Source organism: Scyliorhinus canicula, chromosome 25, assembly GCF_902713615.1.
Source record: "Scyliorhinus canicula chromosome 25, sScyCan1.1, whole genome shotgun sequence".
In the NCBI taxonomy this organism is placed as follows: Eukaryota; Metazoa; Chordata; class Chondrichthyes; order Carcharhiniformes; family Scyliorhinidae; genus Scyliorhinus; species Scyliorhinus canicula.
In genome coordinates, this window is record NC_052170.1 from 4,897,806 (window position 1) to 4,914,958 (window position 17,153).

At 48.3% G+C, this 17,153-nt stretch overlaps 1 protein-coding gene across 1 annotated transcript in view; it reads left to right on the forward strand.

Annotated features, from left to right (window-relative positions):
* The window catches only part of LOC119957208 (prostaglandin E2 receptor EP1 subtype-like), a 145,096-nt gene that overhangs the window by 101,582 nt on the left and 26,361 nt on the right, over positions 1–17,153 (forward strand). Inside the window, exon 2 of the mRNA XM_038785027.1 lies at positions 7,178–7,287. The gene's annotated coding sequence lies outside the window, so the exon portion shown is untranslated. The remainder of the gene's footprint in view (positions 1–7,177; positions 7,288–17,153) is intronic.

The window sequence follows — 17,153 nt, forward strand, 5'->3', positions numbered from 1 at the left end:
ACCAACACCATCACCATCACCATCACCATCACCATCACCACCTCCATCACCAACACCAACACCATCACCATCACCACCAACACCAACATCATCACCATCACCAACACCAACATCATCACCATCACCATCACCATCACCAACACCAACATCATCACCATCACCACCAACACCATCACCATCACCACCACCACCATCACCACCACCATCACCACCAACACCAACACCGTCACCATCACCAACACCATCACCATCACCAACACCATCACCATCACCACCACCACCATCACCACCACCATCACCACCAACACCAACACCGTCACCATCACCATCACCAACACCATCACCAACACCATCACCATCACCATCACCATCACCAACACCAACACCATCACCACCATCACCATCACCAACACCAACACCATCACCATCACCAACACCGTCACCATCACCATCACCAACACCATCACCATCACCAACACCATCACCATCACCACCTCCATCACCAACACCATCACCATCACCATCACCAACACCATCACTATCACCAACACCGTCACCATCACCATCACCATCACCATCACCAACACCATCACCAACACCATCACCATCACCATCACCAACACCATCACCATCACCAACACCAAAACCATCACCATCACCATCACCACCACCATCAGCATCACCATCAGCAACACCAACACCACCACCATCACCATCACCAACACCATCACCATCACCACCACCATCATCAACACCATCACCATCACCAACACCAACACCATCACCATCACCATCACCAACACCAACACCATCACCACCACCATCACCATCGCCATCACCACCACCATCACCACCAACACCAACACCATCACCACCACCATCACCACCACCACCACCACCATCACCAACACCGTCACCATCACCATCATCACCTCCATCACCACCACCACCACCATCACCAACACCGTCACCATCACCAACACTAACACCTTCTTAAGGGATGAACGGAATTGACATGAGCACCCATTTTGCCAGTAATTCTCACATTCCAAGAACAGGTTAAAAAAAAATCAGGTGGGATATGCCGATGATGCGAAACTTGAAAATATTCTAAACTGTGAGGAGGACCGTGTAGGGCTTCAAAGGGGGAGAAACAAGTTGGTGGAGTGGGCAGAGAGGTGGCAGTGATGTTCAATGAGAAGTGTGAGGTGATGTGTGCTGGTACGATGGACATGCGGAGAGGATATAAAATAAGGGGTAAAATTCTTCAAAGGGTTGCAGGAGCAGAGGGTGTAAATGTGCACAGATCATTGAAGGTGGCAGGACAGGGGCTGGTTTAGCACAGTGGGCTAAATAGCTGACTTGTAAAGCAGACCAAGGCCAGCAGCACGGTTCAATTCCCGTACCAGCCTCCCCGAACAGGCGCTGAAATGTGGCGACGAGGGGCTTTTCACAGGAACTTAATTTGAAGCCTACTTGTGACAATAAGCAAATTTCATTTTCAGGTGGAGTGTGCAGTGAATAAAGCATCGAGTTTTGCGGACGTTATTAATGAGGGCACAGCGCACAAGCGCGAGGAGGTTCTGCTGAACTTATACAAGATACTAATCAGACCTCAGCTGGAATATTGTGCACATTTCTGGTCGCCACACTGTAGGAAGGATGTGAACACTTTGGAGAGAGCGCAAGAGAGGTTTACAAGGATGGATCCAGGGATGAGAAACTTCAGCGATGAGGATGGATTGGAGAGGTCGGAACTGCTCTCTTCAGATAGAGGTGTTCAAAATCATGAGGGGGAGTAGACAGGGAGAAACTGTTCCGACTGGTGGAAGGATCAGGAACGAGAGGGCACAGAATTAAAGCGATTTGCAAAAGAAGCAAATGTGATGTGAAAAAATCTTTTTCACCCAGTGAGTGGTTTGGGTCTGGAATGCGCTGCCTGGACGTATGGGGGGGGGGGGGGGCAGGTTCAATTGAGGCAATTGAGGTGTTAGATGATTATTTGAATGGATACAATGTGCAGAGTAAGGAGGAAAAGGCAGGGGAATGGCACTAAATCATGATATTTGGTGCAGACATGATGGGCCGAATGGCTATAAATCCTGCTTTGCATCGCTGTTGTGTTTTTCTAGTCCTCCTTCCTCTCACAATGTTGCACTGCACTGGGGGTTTTATGCTTAAAACCCCAGCCGGCGAGCACCTTCCAATAGGTAAACCTGCTTCACCATGCAGCAATTAAACTCTGACTGTCCTCTGGTCCCATTTACATCATTCCCCTGCTGGATGTATATGAGCCGTAACCTTAAAGTGGTATGGCCTGGTTAGTTGCCAAGCATCAGAATTGTTCTCCAGCACCCCATTGAGCAGTCCCACGGGCGTGCAGCCGGTAGATACTATTTTTCAAAGTTGTGAAAAGTTCCCTGCTCTTTCCCCACGGCCCACGTCACCCTCCAAGTATTTCCCCAATTCCCTTTTTGAAAGTCGCTACTGATCAATGTGTCGGATGCAAGATCCGCTTTCCCTATTTTCCCACTTTCCATGTTTTCCAAGCTAGCATTGACTTCTGTACAGGAGGCCAAAGCCACAAGCACAACCTATGACATCTTTCTCGGCTCCATTGACAGGTCTGAGCTGGGTGATTTAGCTGGACCGATAAACATTGCAGAGGATTACTTCCAGTAAGGGATTGCAGAGTTAAATACTGGAGCCGTTTAGTCACTGCCGAGATCACCGATAGCCAGGCTTTGTAATGAGGCCACATTCAACACATGTGAGTGCAGATCGTTACCAGCTCTGTGCTGATGGCATGCGATGATATTCTCCACAGCTAGAAGCCGGCCCTCACGCAGCACGAAGGCTGTGATAACGTTGCTCAGCGCACACTTGGGGAAACCAGGCCTGGATGGGCTTGACCATGAGATTGGTAAATGTGCAAATGTTGTGACCAGTGCCGGAGAGCTTTGGAGGTGGAAAGGTTGGGGGGTCACAGGTCGTCCGTCAAGTTGTGTTGCAAGTTGGCTCCCTTGCCTCCATCTCGCCAATTTCCCTCCCCTTCTGCACTTCTCCACTCTGTTAGCCATTGCCTGGTGGGAAATATTTCCTGCCACTAAATCAGACGTTGTGGCCTTAAATCCTAATGCAGGAGCTTGACCATGGGCGGCATGGTGACACAGTGGTTAGCACTGCGGCTTCACAGCTCCAGGGTCCCAGGGTCGATTCCCCGCTTGGGTCACTATCTGTGCGCAGTCTGCACGTTCTCCCCATGTCTGCGTGGGTTTCCTCCGGGTGCTCCGGTTTCCTCCCACAAGTCCAAAGATGCGCAAGTTGGGTGGATTGGCCGTGCTAAATTGCCCCTTAGTTTCCAGGATTCCGGGGATACTGTGGAGGAGTGTGCGGGGTAGGGCGCTCTTTCGGAGGGTCGGTACAGACTCGAGGGGCTGAAGGGCCTCCCTTTTCACTGTGGGGAATCTATGATTCTATGTGATGAAACCTCCAGGAATACATTTAATCACAATTGGCAACTCTAATAAGCGGCCTTACAGCCCTCGGGGGCCAGTACCCTCCATTCAATTCCATCACATGATCGACACCTTTAACTCCATTTTCAGACCTGCTACTCTACACTGTTACTAGGCGGCCTCGAGACGCAGCGGAGACCCCCCGCCCCTCCAATCTCTGGACCAGAAGCTCCACGATCCACACCAGGAACTCTCAGCCACGGTAGGAGTGTTCATGATGTGGTTCCACAGGTTCCTCATTCTTGTGAAAAAGTGTTTGCCCAATTGGAGCCCTGACTCTAATTTCATGATTACATCCCTTTGAGCTGGGTTTCCTGCCCCACGGGGACAGTTTCCCCAAACCTGATCTATCGACTCCTTTCAAGCACCGATCGCCCCTTTAGCCACCTATTCTAGGTCTGAATGATGGTGCCTCTGGCAGTGTGGTGCTCCCTCAGCGCTGCAGTGACAGTGACAACCTAGACTTCATTTAATTTAATTTAATAATCTTTATTGTCACAAGTAGGCTTACATTAACACTGCAATGAAGTTACTGTGAAAATCCCCTGGTCGCCCACACTCCGGCGACAGACAGTGACCCCAAGCTGGGAATCGAACCTGGGATCCCTGGCGCTGTGAGGCAGCGGTGCTGACCACTGTGCCGCCGTGTCGCCTGCCCCCTAACATTCCCCCCCCCCCATTCCCCTCCCGACACTCCAGCCACTAGTCGACCAGCGCATCCATCCCCGTCACGTCCTGCCTGCCTACGCGGAAATCAAAAAGACCCGTTACCCAATCGTTGGCCAAGCAACCTGTTTTACTTTTTTCCAGTAATTCTTTACATCTGGTGAGGAGAAATGCTCAGAGAAAGGGTCGAAGAAAGAACGGTCACTTTTTTTTAATGTCTCGGTGCTATTTGTCCAGCCGGAGATTGATCTTCAATTCATGGTAGGGCAGCACGGTAGCACTGTGGATAGCACAATCGCTTCACAGCTCCAAGGTCCCAGGTTCGATTCCAGTTTGGGTCACTGTCTGTGTGGAGTCTGCACATCCTCCCCGTGTGTGCGTGGGTTTCCTCCGGGTGCTCCGGTTTCCTCCCACAGTCCAAAGATGTGCAGGTTAGGTGGATTGGCCATGATAAATTGCCCATAGTGTCCAAAATTGCCCTTAGTGTTGGGTGGGGTTACTGGGTTATGGGGATGGGGTGGAGGTGTTGACCTTGGGTAGGGTGCTCTTTCCAAGAGCCGGTGCAGACTCGATGGGCCGAATGGCCTCCTTCTGCACTGTACATTCTATGTAAATCGAGACTCGGGTCAATCCTGGAGGGTTGGCAACTGTACCACTTACCCATTTATAAATAGATTTCACATTTAAAGGTCATTACCCTGTGAATATCTCTTCAAAGATCATGTGCAGCCTAAGATGAGATGACGATCACACCCTAATGTTACACACCAGCAACAAGGGCCCAGGACAAGTTAAGCAATCTCAGTGTTCCCAGCTCACGTCCCCGATCCGGGAACTCCTTGGGGACAGGATGAACCTAGACCCAGAATAGAGATTAAAGGAAGGGTTTTGATTGAGTAAGGAAAATCTGACTCAGGGGAACGAGATTTAAGGAAATTAGCCAAAGAAACAAAATCATCTGTATGATGGTGCGAGTTGTTTTGATCTCAAACGGGCTGACCGCAAGGGTGGTTGGCGGAAGCAGATCTACGTGTAACGTCGACAAGAGGATTTAAAGTACTTGGGGAAAGTTTACAGAGCTATGCAGGGAGAAGGAGACTCAATGGAAAGCCCTTGCAAAGATCCCAGCACAGATACAATGGGCTGAATTATCTCTCTGTGCTGTAACATTCTACGTTGTGATAATGCAGGTCACCCAGAATGGAAGTAAGACACGAGCAAGTAATGCTTAAGTGTTAGGAGACTTTTTGTTTCATTCATTTGTGGGTGCCCCTGGCTAGGCTAGCTTCTATTCCCCATCCCTAATTGCCCCGTGAGAAAGTGGTGGAGAGCCGCCTTCTTCAACCCGCTGCAGTCCATGTGGTGTAGGTACACCCACAGTGCTGTTAGGGTGGGAGTTCCAGGATTTTGCCCCAGCGACAGTGAAGGAACGGCAAAATATCTCCAAGTCAGGATGGTGAGTGGCTTGGAGAGGAACCTCCAGGTGGTGGGGTTCCCAGGTATCTACTGCCCTTGCCTTTATTAAAGTTGGGGGCGGGACAGTGGCGCAGTGGTTAGCACTGCTGCCTCACTGCGCTGAGGACCCGGCTTCGATCCTGGCTTCAGGTCACCATCCATGTGGAGTTTGCACATTCTCCCCGTGTCTGCGTGGGTCTCGCCCCCATAACCCAAAGATGTGCAGGGTAAGTGGATCGGCCACGTTAAATTGTCCGTTTTTGGAGAAAACACGAATTTGGTACTTTACATTTTTTAAAAATTTTGTTTACAGATTATATGAATTGGTGCAAAAAGTATCTGTGCCCATCATGAAACATTCCCCATTACCCTTAGCATCTATCATTCATGCCACACAAGTGCCAGGCAGTGACCATCTTCAATAAGAGAGAAGCTAACCATTCTCCATTGACATTCAATGGCATTACCATCCCCCACTATCACCATCCTGGGGGTTAGAATTGATCAGAAACTGAACTGGACTAGTCATATGAATGCTGTGGCTACAAGAGCAGGTCATAATCTGGGAATTCTGTGGTGAGTAACTCACCTCCTGACTCCCCAAAGCCTGTCCACCATCTACAAGGCACAAATCAAGAGTGTGATGGAGTATTGTCCATTTGCCTGGATGAGTGCAGCCCCAACAGCACTTCAAGAAGCTCAACAGCATCCAGAACCAAATTAGCCTGCTAGATTGCCACTCCAGCACCACCTCCAATATCCACTCCATGCATCACCGACGCACAGTGGCAGCCGTGTGCGCCATCTACAAGATGCACAGTAACGGCTCCCCAAGACTCCTTCGACAGCACCTTCCAACCCCACCACCTCTACCACCCAGAAAGGCCAAGGACAGCAGATACCTGGGAACCCCACCACCTGGAGGTTCCCCTGCAAGTCACTCTCCACCCCGACTTGGAAATATATCGGCTGTTCCTTCGCTGTCGCTGGGGCAACATCCTGGAACTTCCTCTCTAACAGCACTGAAGGTGTACCTACACCCACATGGACTGCAGCTGTTCATGAAGGGAGCTCACCACCACCTTCTCAAGGGCAACTAGGGATTGGCAACGAATGCTGGCCTAGACAGCAATGGCCTCATCTAATGAATGAATTTCTAAACAATAGCAAGCTTGAAACTTTTGACAGGATACAGCTAATTAATAGCAGATAAGCTAACTGAATTGCACAAGGGAACATTCCTACTGGTGTTGACTTTTGGATTCGAGATGAAGTCATTCATTTCATCGGGCGGCACAGTGGCGCAGTGGTTAGCACTGCTGCCTCACGGCGTCGAGGACCCTGGTTCGATCCCGGCCCCGGGTCACTCTCCATGTGGAGTTTGCACATTCTCCCCCGTGTCTGCGTCGGTCTCGTCCCCACAGCCCAAAAAGATATGCAAGGGAGGTGGTTTGTCCTCGCTAAATTGTCCCTTAATTGGAACTAAAAGAATTTGGTACTGTTAATAAAAAAAAAAATTTTAATTATTCACTTCACAGGAATCAACTATGTGTGTTAAAAATAGCCAGGAGATAAATGGCTTCCAACAAAAGTACAAAGAAAGCAGCGGATTGGATCCAAGTTAGCACTCTGAGGCATTTGAAAGAAGGTATTTCGAAATTATTTGAATGTATTTTCGAAAGCATTTACTGACAATGCCCATTCAGATGCCACGTTGCAATCAAGCCTTTGAACACATCCCCAAGGCATTTGGCCACAAGTTGAACAGGAATTATTTAACTCTTCACAGCTAATTGGGCAGGAACATGAGAACAGAACGGGGTCTGTCAGGCCCACGAGCCTGCTGCGCCATTCAGATAGATCATGGCTGATAGATCAGCTCCTTTGCTCCATGTCTCTGGCTGCCCTTGCTCGACAAAACGCGATCTTGAAAGCTTCAATTGCACCCCAACATCCACGTGCTTTTGGGCGGGGCGAGAGTTGCCGATTTCCCCCAGCCTCGGGAGAAGCTTCTTGATTTTCTGCCTCGTAGGCCTGGCCCTAATTTTAAGAGTGTATCTGTGACATTATGATAAATGTACAGAACTGTAAGGGTTAATATTATGTCCAAATCAACCACTAGAGGGAGCTGGATGCAGAACTATATGAGGCATCGGTGCTAAGCCTTGTGGGGGAGAGGTTGAGGGGAAAGCCAGAAGACAGACTGTAGGAAAGATAGTGTGAGTGAGAGCAGATCATAGTTATTGTATTAGTTTAGAGATTAGTCTTGGATGAGTGTAGATTGTATGTTTATTATCAGCTGTTTATTATATAGAAGTAAGTGTTGAATACAATTCAGTAGTGTAAATAAATCATTAACTTTGTTCAATATAAAAGCTACTTGTCCCTCAAATTAGCAACGCAAAGAACACCACAGAACACCTTCATCTCGAATCCCCAACCAAAGAAAATAGTTTCTCAGAATCCACCCTATGAAATGGTCTTTATCATTTAAAATACTTCAATCAGATCATCCCTTAATCTTCTGTACACAAAATAAGTCCATGAATATTTCACATACAATGCCCTTGATTTGAAGCACTGAGTCTCGCAATGAACTGGTCTAAAGAACATCGTAAGTGGAGTTGGAACCTGGCAAGAAGCTCCATTTCCAATTCCTGATCCGTAAGGAAAATCCAGACTCTGCCAGTCTTCCTTCCGAACTAATGTAGGGTTGGGAAGAAGTGCAAGGAAAGATCCATGGCCAACGCCGGGAGCTTGTTTCATTGTTGTTTCAAAGCACAAGTCCAGGGATATTCCCGGGGTATATATGCCAATGTAGCAGGCCAGGTGGGCTGTATAAACTACACGCGTGATATTGCGTGGGTAAGGCGTCCAAGGCTGGCATTTCCTTTGTCAATGTGTGGGAGCTCTAATGAAGGTGCAGGTTAGATGGATTGACCATGCTAAATTTCCCCTTAGTGTCCAAAGATGTGTTGGTTAGGTGGGGTTACGGGCTAGGGCGGGGGAGTGGGCCTAGGTAGGGTGCTCTTTCAGAGGGTCGGTGCAGACCCGATGGGCCAAATGGCCTCCTTCTGCACCGTAGGGATTCCATGGTTCTCAGGCTGTCTCAATGAATGAACTACCCAATCACTGAAACACATTGAATGGAAGTAGGGAGAGGATCATTTGCTTTTGCAAAACTGTCCTCGGGAATATATACTTATGGTCGCCGGTACGAAAACTGATGAATGCGGGTATCAATGTTAATAACCAATATTCAGCCATACCATTTCATTATGTTTTGTGATGCAGAACTACAGAATCTGTAGAACTATAATATAGGTGATATATAGACCTCAATGAATAGATGTTCTGTGAGTAGACACAGGGGACTAATTGTGCAACCACTCAGCCACAATATACTCCTCCAGACATTATTACCTTCCCTCAATACTGCATGTGACATTTGAGCCGGAAATATGACAACAGAATGCTCTCATTTTTAGAAGCTAGACAGTAAAGTCAACATGGCAATAGGATTGTACAGTTTGGCTATAGGTTCACTGTCCGCTGTATTGTGTAGATGTGCCCCGGCAGAAGTCCACATCTGGGAATATTATATTTGTCAAATAATTTAGTTAAGTTAGGATGTGGCACGTTTCTCACACACTCACATCACAGTTTGTCAGACAAGAAGATTCCTTCCTTCCGCCCGAGCACAATGTGACACCTGGAAAATGAAAGGAAATTGGATCGAAGGTGTAGTGGGCAACTTAAGGGGTTAACAAAATGAGGGTAAACCGCTAGCACGGAGTCAGACATGTACCCCCACCCCTGGCCTGGGTTACATTGTCCCATTCAGACTTAAACTCGTTGATGGGAATAAACAGGATACCCCTGTTCAGCCGGGATGATTCACTCAAGATCCATTGTCCTCCAGGACACTCTTATCTGACCAGCCATTCCAGAGTCTGATGGCCTCTTTTGTATGTAAATTGGAGGTTAATTGCATATTCATGGCATGGCCCTGTTCTTTTGTGTAAAACGGGAGTGGGTAATCAAAAGTCCACATGGCGGCAATGAGTTCAAGTCTGGACGCACCTGGGCAGAATCACCTTTGAGGGGCTGGGCGGTGCTTAGAGAATTAAAGAGTCCTGTTTGAACAGGTGAGAGGAGACAGATTTGGAGGGCGACCGAGAGAGGCCATGAAGAAGCTGCCACAGAGATAGGCTTTCAGAAAATGCCTGAAGGAGACTCACTAACAGCAGAAATATGTTCTGTAAATGAAAGCATAATTTTTGCCTTCCTGTGTAAGTGGAGTTGAGAGCTGTATGTTCATTTTATGTGCTGTTTAATGGGAAATCATGTGTTAGGGTTGAGAGATACATGTAAGCTGTTCTTGTTAGGTTTCAAGTTTAAAAGTTTGAACATTGTTTTTCTTTTGTTGTGATAAAGTTTAGTTTGTAAAAAATAACCAATCCCTATTTTTCATGCAGTCTCTCCTGGAGCGAATCAAGCTTTCCGCACAGTCTTAAAAATAAAAAAAAAGTTGCAATTTTAGTCCAGTATCTTAGCTACTGTTGGAATCTGACCTGGTGTATGTAACACACAAGTCGAGCTGAATGTGGAGCCAGGAAAATCAGATCACCAATCTGACACCATGTTGACTAGACCCACCACTAGCGGGTGACTCAAGCACACTCCCGCAACCCAATCCCGTCTGCCAATTATCACTGCTGCTTTCTCCTCACCCCAGTTGGTGGCGTAGTGGTATTGTCACTGAACTTGTAATGTAGAGGCACAGGGTAATGCTGCGGGGCCCCATGTTCGAATCCCACCATGGCACATGGTGGAATTAAAATTCAATAAAAATCTGGAATTAAAAGACCAGTGGTGACCATGAAACTGTTGTCGATTGTTGTAAAAACCCATCTGGTTCACTAATGTCCTTCAGGGAAGGAAATCTGCCGTCCTTACCCGGTCTGGCCTACACGTGACTCCAGACCCACAGCAATGTGGTCGAATCTTCACTGCCCTCTTTGAAATGGCCGAGCGAGAAACTCAGTACAAGGGATGGGCTGAGAAAGAACAAAGAAAAAAAAACAGTGAAATGACGCTCCCCTCGGATGTCCACTATTGCTCTCGAGAAATTGACTTCTGCCCAACTCAACTAGCACCCAATCAACCCCTCCACCTTTGAGGTTCCATTGCCCGAAGGAACATGAACAAAGTGGCTGGGCTTTCGCAATAACTCGCCCCTCCGTGCCAATAAGTTTCCAGGATAGTTGAATTACACTTTTACTTCTGTAATCCTACCTTGGCAAACGTGATTGATGAAGCAGCTGCCAAAAGTTTCCCAAAGTTGGCCATTGTATCAGTTCGTATGATTGAGCTGATTGTATCAGCTCAAAGTGTCTTGGCGAGTAGGTCTGACTTTGAAGAGGAACAGTTCCCTGACTGCATTCTTTGTTGGGCTCACAGACTGTACGTCCTGTTAAATAACTGGCGGAGCTCTCCCGGGAACCACATCCAGAGGGTCTGGGTGTCCGAGGTTGAGGGGGTTCTGGCGGGAGTTCTCGGACGTGATGTCCGTGATTCTGGGTGTGGGGGTGGCCCCGAGTACGGAGGTGGCGATATTCGGTGTGGGGGAAGTCCGGGAGTCCAGGTGGGAAGAGAGGCCGATGCCTCCCTGATAGCCCGGAGACGGATCTGGCTGTGGTGGCTGGACTCGGAGCAGCCGAAGGCAGGGATGTGGGTGGATGAGCTGGCGGAATAACTGTACCTGGAGAAGGTCAGGTTCACTTTGCGGGGGTCGGAGGAGGGGTTACCCCGGAGGTGGAAGCCGCTCATTGATGTCTTCAAGGTGGATTGAGGAGTCAGCGGGATGGTGGGGAGTCGGGGGGGGGGGGGGGGGGGGGGGATAAAGGGGAAATAGTTGGGAAAGCGGGATGTGGTGGGATGCTGGTATTGGGGGAGATTGGGGGCTGATTTATGGTCTTCTGATATTTTTTCATGCATGTATGTAAAATACCTTGAATAAAAATATTTTAAAAACTGGTGGAGCTCTTATCCGTCATTCACAAGCCCCCTCCCCCCCTCCCCCTCCCCCCCTCCCCCCCTCCCCCCCCCCCCCCCCCCATTCAGGTAGCAGGGTCAAAGAGGGTGTTAGAGACCAGGGACGTACGTTGGACTGATCGAAGGTTATTCTCGGCAAAGTGCTACAATGGTCCCCTGTTGCCTTTTGCAGTATGGGTGACCAGGAAACTCTCCCGCTCTATACCGCCAGTAGAAAGGCATATTGGAAGGATCACAGGCGGATTATCAACCACGTTAGAAACACACCTTCCATGGTCATCGAATCCCGAAGTGGGATTTGAACCCGTGGCCCTGTGGCACAGAGAGAGGAACGCTAACCCACTGCGTCACCCGTTCATGAGCCCACAAAAAAGCAAGTAACAATGTAATAAGGATACCAGACGATTAACATTGCTGCACGATTTAATTTTGGAGTAGATTGTGTTGACTGCGATAGTTACACTGGATTCCTGATCGTTAATCATTTTCCTTTCCCCATAAAATGACTCTGCGAGATTTCCTGTAAATTGGGTACATTCACTTGGATTTTCACCAATTGGAGGAGTTTGTTTGCTCGGAGGTACTGTTGGGAATAGATTAAATTTCATTACGGTTCGAGCTTTGACAGGTTAACAATGATTCGATTTGTAAAGTTTTTTTTATGGGTCTCAAGAATACTTGTGCATTTTCTCAGTCTCCTGGGTGGGCGGGTGCAGCAAGTGCTTCAGCCAATCAGTGTCCACTTGCCAACCAATCATCACTCCTTTCTCCCTGCAGTATATTGTTGTGGGTCTGGACCAGAATCGCAATTTTGGCTAAGAAAATGGATTAGGACCGAACTTTTTTGCAGTTGGTAAAACTGTGAGGGAAATGTTACTGCCCCACAAGGGTGATAACACTGACCAGTAAACAGCTTTTATATTAAAACAAACTTTAACTCGAACTCAGAATTAAGCTCGTTAGCACCAAAGAAATAGCTTTACAGCTAAACAGTTGCAACATCTCAACTTGCTTCCTGTAATATGCCTCTACATGCCAATTTAGCAAGCCATATATTTTAGATGCCACTTGCGCATAAAGTTAACAACCAGGTTTTACTTGTTTGTCGTGGTGCAGAGTCCTTAGAGAGAAACTTATTTTTTTGGGACCAAACTGAAACCCTTCTGCTCAGATTAGAGCCCTGGAAGCAAATCCTTTGTCCAGACAACCTGGCCCCTCCCATTATCTCCACCAGCTGCACTCAAAGCACACAGCATTCTTTTGTCTCTTGTTACAAGATGTACCTTGATTTGTTTAGCCAGGCTCAAGCTGTTACAACATTACATTAGCTCTCTATCTGCAAACTGATAAAATGGCCTTTAATATCTATTAGCAAAACACTTTCCCTGCAAACATTACTGATTACCTCACTTTTACTCACACCTCTAGCAGACATACTGGGCTGGATTCTCCGCCGGCGGGATGCTTCATTTTGCCGGCAGCCCGTGGGTTTCCCGACACCGTGGGGCTGCCCCGCAATGGGAAATCCCATTGACCAGCCGGCTTAACCATCTGTACGCATTCTAACCTAGGTTTTAATATTACTGTACAAGTACAAACTATAAAATGTGACATTTTCTTATATTCATCACAATTGAAATGTGGCATTCTTGCATTTGACCTGATGAGTGCAAGGCAGAAAGCTTCAGCGATGTGTCTTTTTCTCCACAATATGCAGCGATGATTATAAGACGAGCTCCCCATCTCTTCCCAGTCAAGACATTGTGTGATCCACATACAGTTTTCAATAACCGCAGATTGTTTCACACACGGCTATGACGTATGCAGGACACCGGAGACCAGGAAACCAGACGAGATACAGTGAGGAAACGCTTTTCCACCCAGAGGGTGGTGGGGGTCTGGAACTCGCTGCCTGAAAGGGTGGTGGAGGCGGCAACCCTCACAACATTTAAGAAGCATTTAGATGAGCAGTTGAAACACCGTAGCAGACAGGGCTACGGACCGAGTGCTGGGAAATAGGATTAGAATCATAGGTTATCATAGGTTATCATAGAAATTACAGTGCAGAAGGAGGCCATTCAGCCCATCGAGTCTGCACCCTACCCAAGGTCAACACCTCCACCCTATCCCCATAACCCAGTAACCCCACCCAACACGAAGGGCAATTTTGGACACTAAGGGGCAATTTATCATGGCCAGTCCACCTAACCCCGCACATCTTTGGACTGTGGGAGGAAACCGGAGCACCCGGAGGAAACCCACACAGACACGGGGAGGATGCGCAGACTCCGCACCGACAGTGACCCAAGCCGGAATCGAACCTGGGACCCTGGAGCTGTGAAGCAATTGTGAGAATTGTGAGGTGAGAATCCTTTTTCTGAGGTATTGTGATCTGGAAGACCTGTCTGAAAGGGTAATGGAAGCAAGTTCAATAATCTACCTTAACAAGGGGATTGAGAGTAAACATGAAGGGGGGAGAATGTGCAGGGTTTTGGGGAAAGAGGAAGGGGCTGATTCTTTCCCTCGCTGGCACGATGGGCTGAACGGCCTCCTTCTGTCCTGGTGAGGTCATCAAACCAAAGCGCATTATCAGTTGTGACAAGATGTAGATGACACTGCAGTGGCCACTATCGTTATAGGACCTCACCTCCCTTCTAAACCGGAACACATTCCTGTCCTTGGTTGAATGTGTCCAGGACACTGGAAGAACTGTTTTGATCGTCTAAGATATGCCCATGGGACCATTCACGTTCAGCCAAGATGGTGGATGGGGGGGGGGGTTGTATTGTGAGGTGATCGATGAGGCAATGTTGAAACACTGAAGAGATTTATTGAACTAAGGCGAACTATATACACTGGACAACACAACTGATACACAGGTCATGTTCCCACGACTCTCTGACTAACTCTGATCAAACCTCCCCCGTCCTAAACTCCTGATAGGCTTACGCTCATGCACTGTGTCCCCATCCACTCTAGGCCTGTCAGGGGACCCGCAAAGAATCGCTAAAAAGGGGTCCCGCTACCACAGGGCTCTGCTTCAATATTTCATTCAACCGACAGCTGCCTTGACAGGGCAGCACTCCCTCGGTGCTGCCCTGTGGTGTCAGCCTGCGTTATAGAACATAGAACAGTACAGCACAGAACAGGCCCTTCGGCCCTCGATGTTGTGCCGAGCAATGATCACCCTACTTAAACCCAAGTAACCCGTATACCCGTAACCCAACAATCCCCCCATTAACCTTACACTATGGGCAATTTAGCATGGCCAATCCACCTAACCCGCACATCTTTGGACTGTGGGAGGAAACCGGAGCACCCGGAGGAAACCCACGCACACACGGGGAGGACGTGCAGACTCCACACAGACAGTGACCCAGCCGGGAATCAAACCTGGGACCCTGGAGCTGTGAAGCATTGATGCTAACCACCATGCTACCGTGAGGCCCTTGTGCTCAAGTCTCTGGAACGGGGAACTTGAATTTCCGGAGCTGGATTCCGACCCACAGTGTCCTGACTTAGAGACAGGCGTGCTGACTTAGAGCCAGGGCTTGGCATCTATCGCACTTTAATGAGTGTTCTGGTGAGCCTCTTAACTCTTGAACCGGAAAGACAGGTTCATAATTTCCCTTTGACTGCGCTGCACAATTGGTGTTCGTGTGAAGAAGTAAACTCGGAGCCACAGCGGTGTCAATAAGGAGAAGCACGACTTTGACACCAATCACTTGAGTCGGTCAGCCTGTTGTGAAAATGAGTCACCTGTACACTCAGGTACACAAGAACAAACATATCAGCGAGCACAGAACAGTCTGAGCATTGCACAGGCAACAAGACTACTCCGAGAACAGATCGAACCTTTCTCTGATTTGAAGAAAAAGAATAATCTCACCTCTGCGGTAAAAATTCACACTGATTTATTTAATTGCCCTCTGCCACTGTGAAATAATTGGCTTTTTGTCACTCTCCTATTCCAAAATGCATCAATCTGGTACCTCACCAGCCTGCAGTGTTCCCATTAAAATGATTTAATGGCGTGAAGCCTTTCCAATTATTAAGAACAAAGCACTTTTCAAAACAATTGTGTTCTACAAGAAACACTGAAGCTATTTACCGTAACCTTAATCCCAATCCCAAGAAAACTTCCACTTAATATCCCAGTGAGACATTTCCACTTTCCATCCATGTGTTATCTTCGAAGACGTGAGAGCTATAATATTGGCAATTTTACACAATAAATATGTGACCATATTTATGATTCTATTTCCTTAGCATTGCTCATCTGTGTCCCTACTTCAACCTCTCTGCCGTTGAAACCCTCATCTGCGTTGCCATTGCCATACTCAACATTTCCCATGTTAATTCATTTATGGGATGTGGGTGTCACTGGTTAGGCCAGCATGTATTGCCCATCTCTAGTTTCCCTTCAGAAGGTGGGGGTGAGCCGCCTTCGTGAACCACTGCAGTCCTTGAGGTGTAGGTACACCCACTGTGCTGTGAGGGAGGGAGTTACAGGATTTTGCCTCAGTGACAGTGAAGGAACGGCCGATATATTTCCAAGTCAGGGTGGTGGGTGACTTGGAGGGGAACCTCCAAGTGGTGGGGTTCCCAGGTATCTGCTGCTCTTGTCCTTCTAGATAGCAGTGGTCATGGGTTTGGAAGGTGCTGCCTAAGGAGCCTTGGTGAGTTGCTGCAGTGCATTTTGTAGACGGTACACACGGCTGCCACTATTACTGTGCGTCGGTGGTGGAGGGTTTGAATGTTTGTGGAAGGAGGAGCAATCAAGCGGGGCTGCTTTGTCCTGGATGGTGTTGAGTTTCTTGAGTGTTGCTGGAGCTGCGCTCATCCAGGCAACTGGAGAGTAATCCATCACATTCCTGACTTGTGCTTTGTCGATGGTGGACAGGTTTTGGGGGGGGGGGGGGGGGGGGGGGGGGGGTCAGAGGTGATTTACTCGCCGTGGAGTCCTAGCCTTTGACCTGCCCTGGTAGCCACAGTATCAATGTGGTTAGTCCAGTTCAGTTTCTGATCCTCCGCGGACATCCTCCAAGGCTGGTCCTCTGCACATTCTCACGGGCGTCCGTCCCCTCGGCTGCCTGGGCGCGGAGCTCTGGAATTCCCTCCCTGGACCAGAAATTGTCTGACGTCTTTCTTACCCAACCGAATTAAACAACAAATTGAAAAGGAACTTCTTTTCCCTGAGAGTGGTGACAATGTGGAACTCGCTAGCCAAAGAGCATTGGCAGAATGGATGCATTTAAGGAGGCGTGGGATGTCCATATAGAAGTGATTGGAGGACTAGGCTGATAGGGTGAGGTAGCGAAGGCTCAGAGGATGCCTGTGTGGTGTATGAACACTGACATGGGTTAGGTGGGCTGGCCGCTCTGTATCTGTGCTGTATATTCTATATAATTGTGTATCCACGTGGCCCAAAGTTACTCCCTGATAAAGTCAATGGTA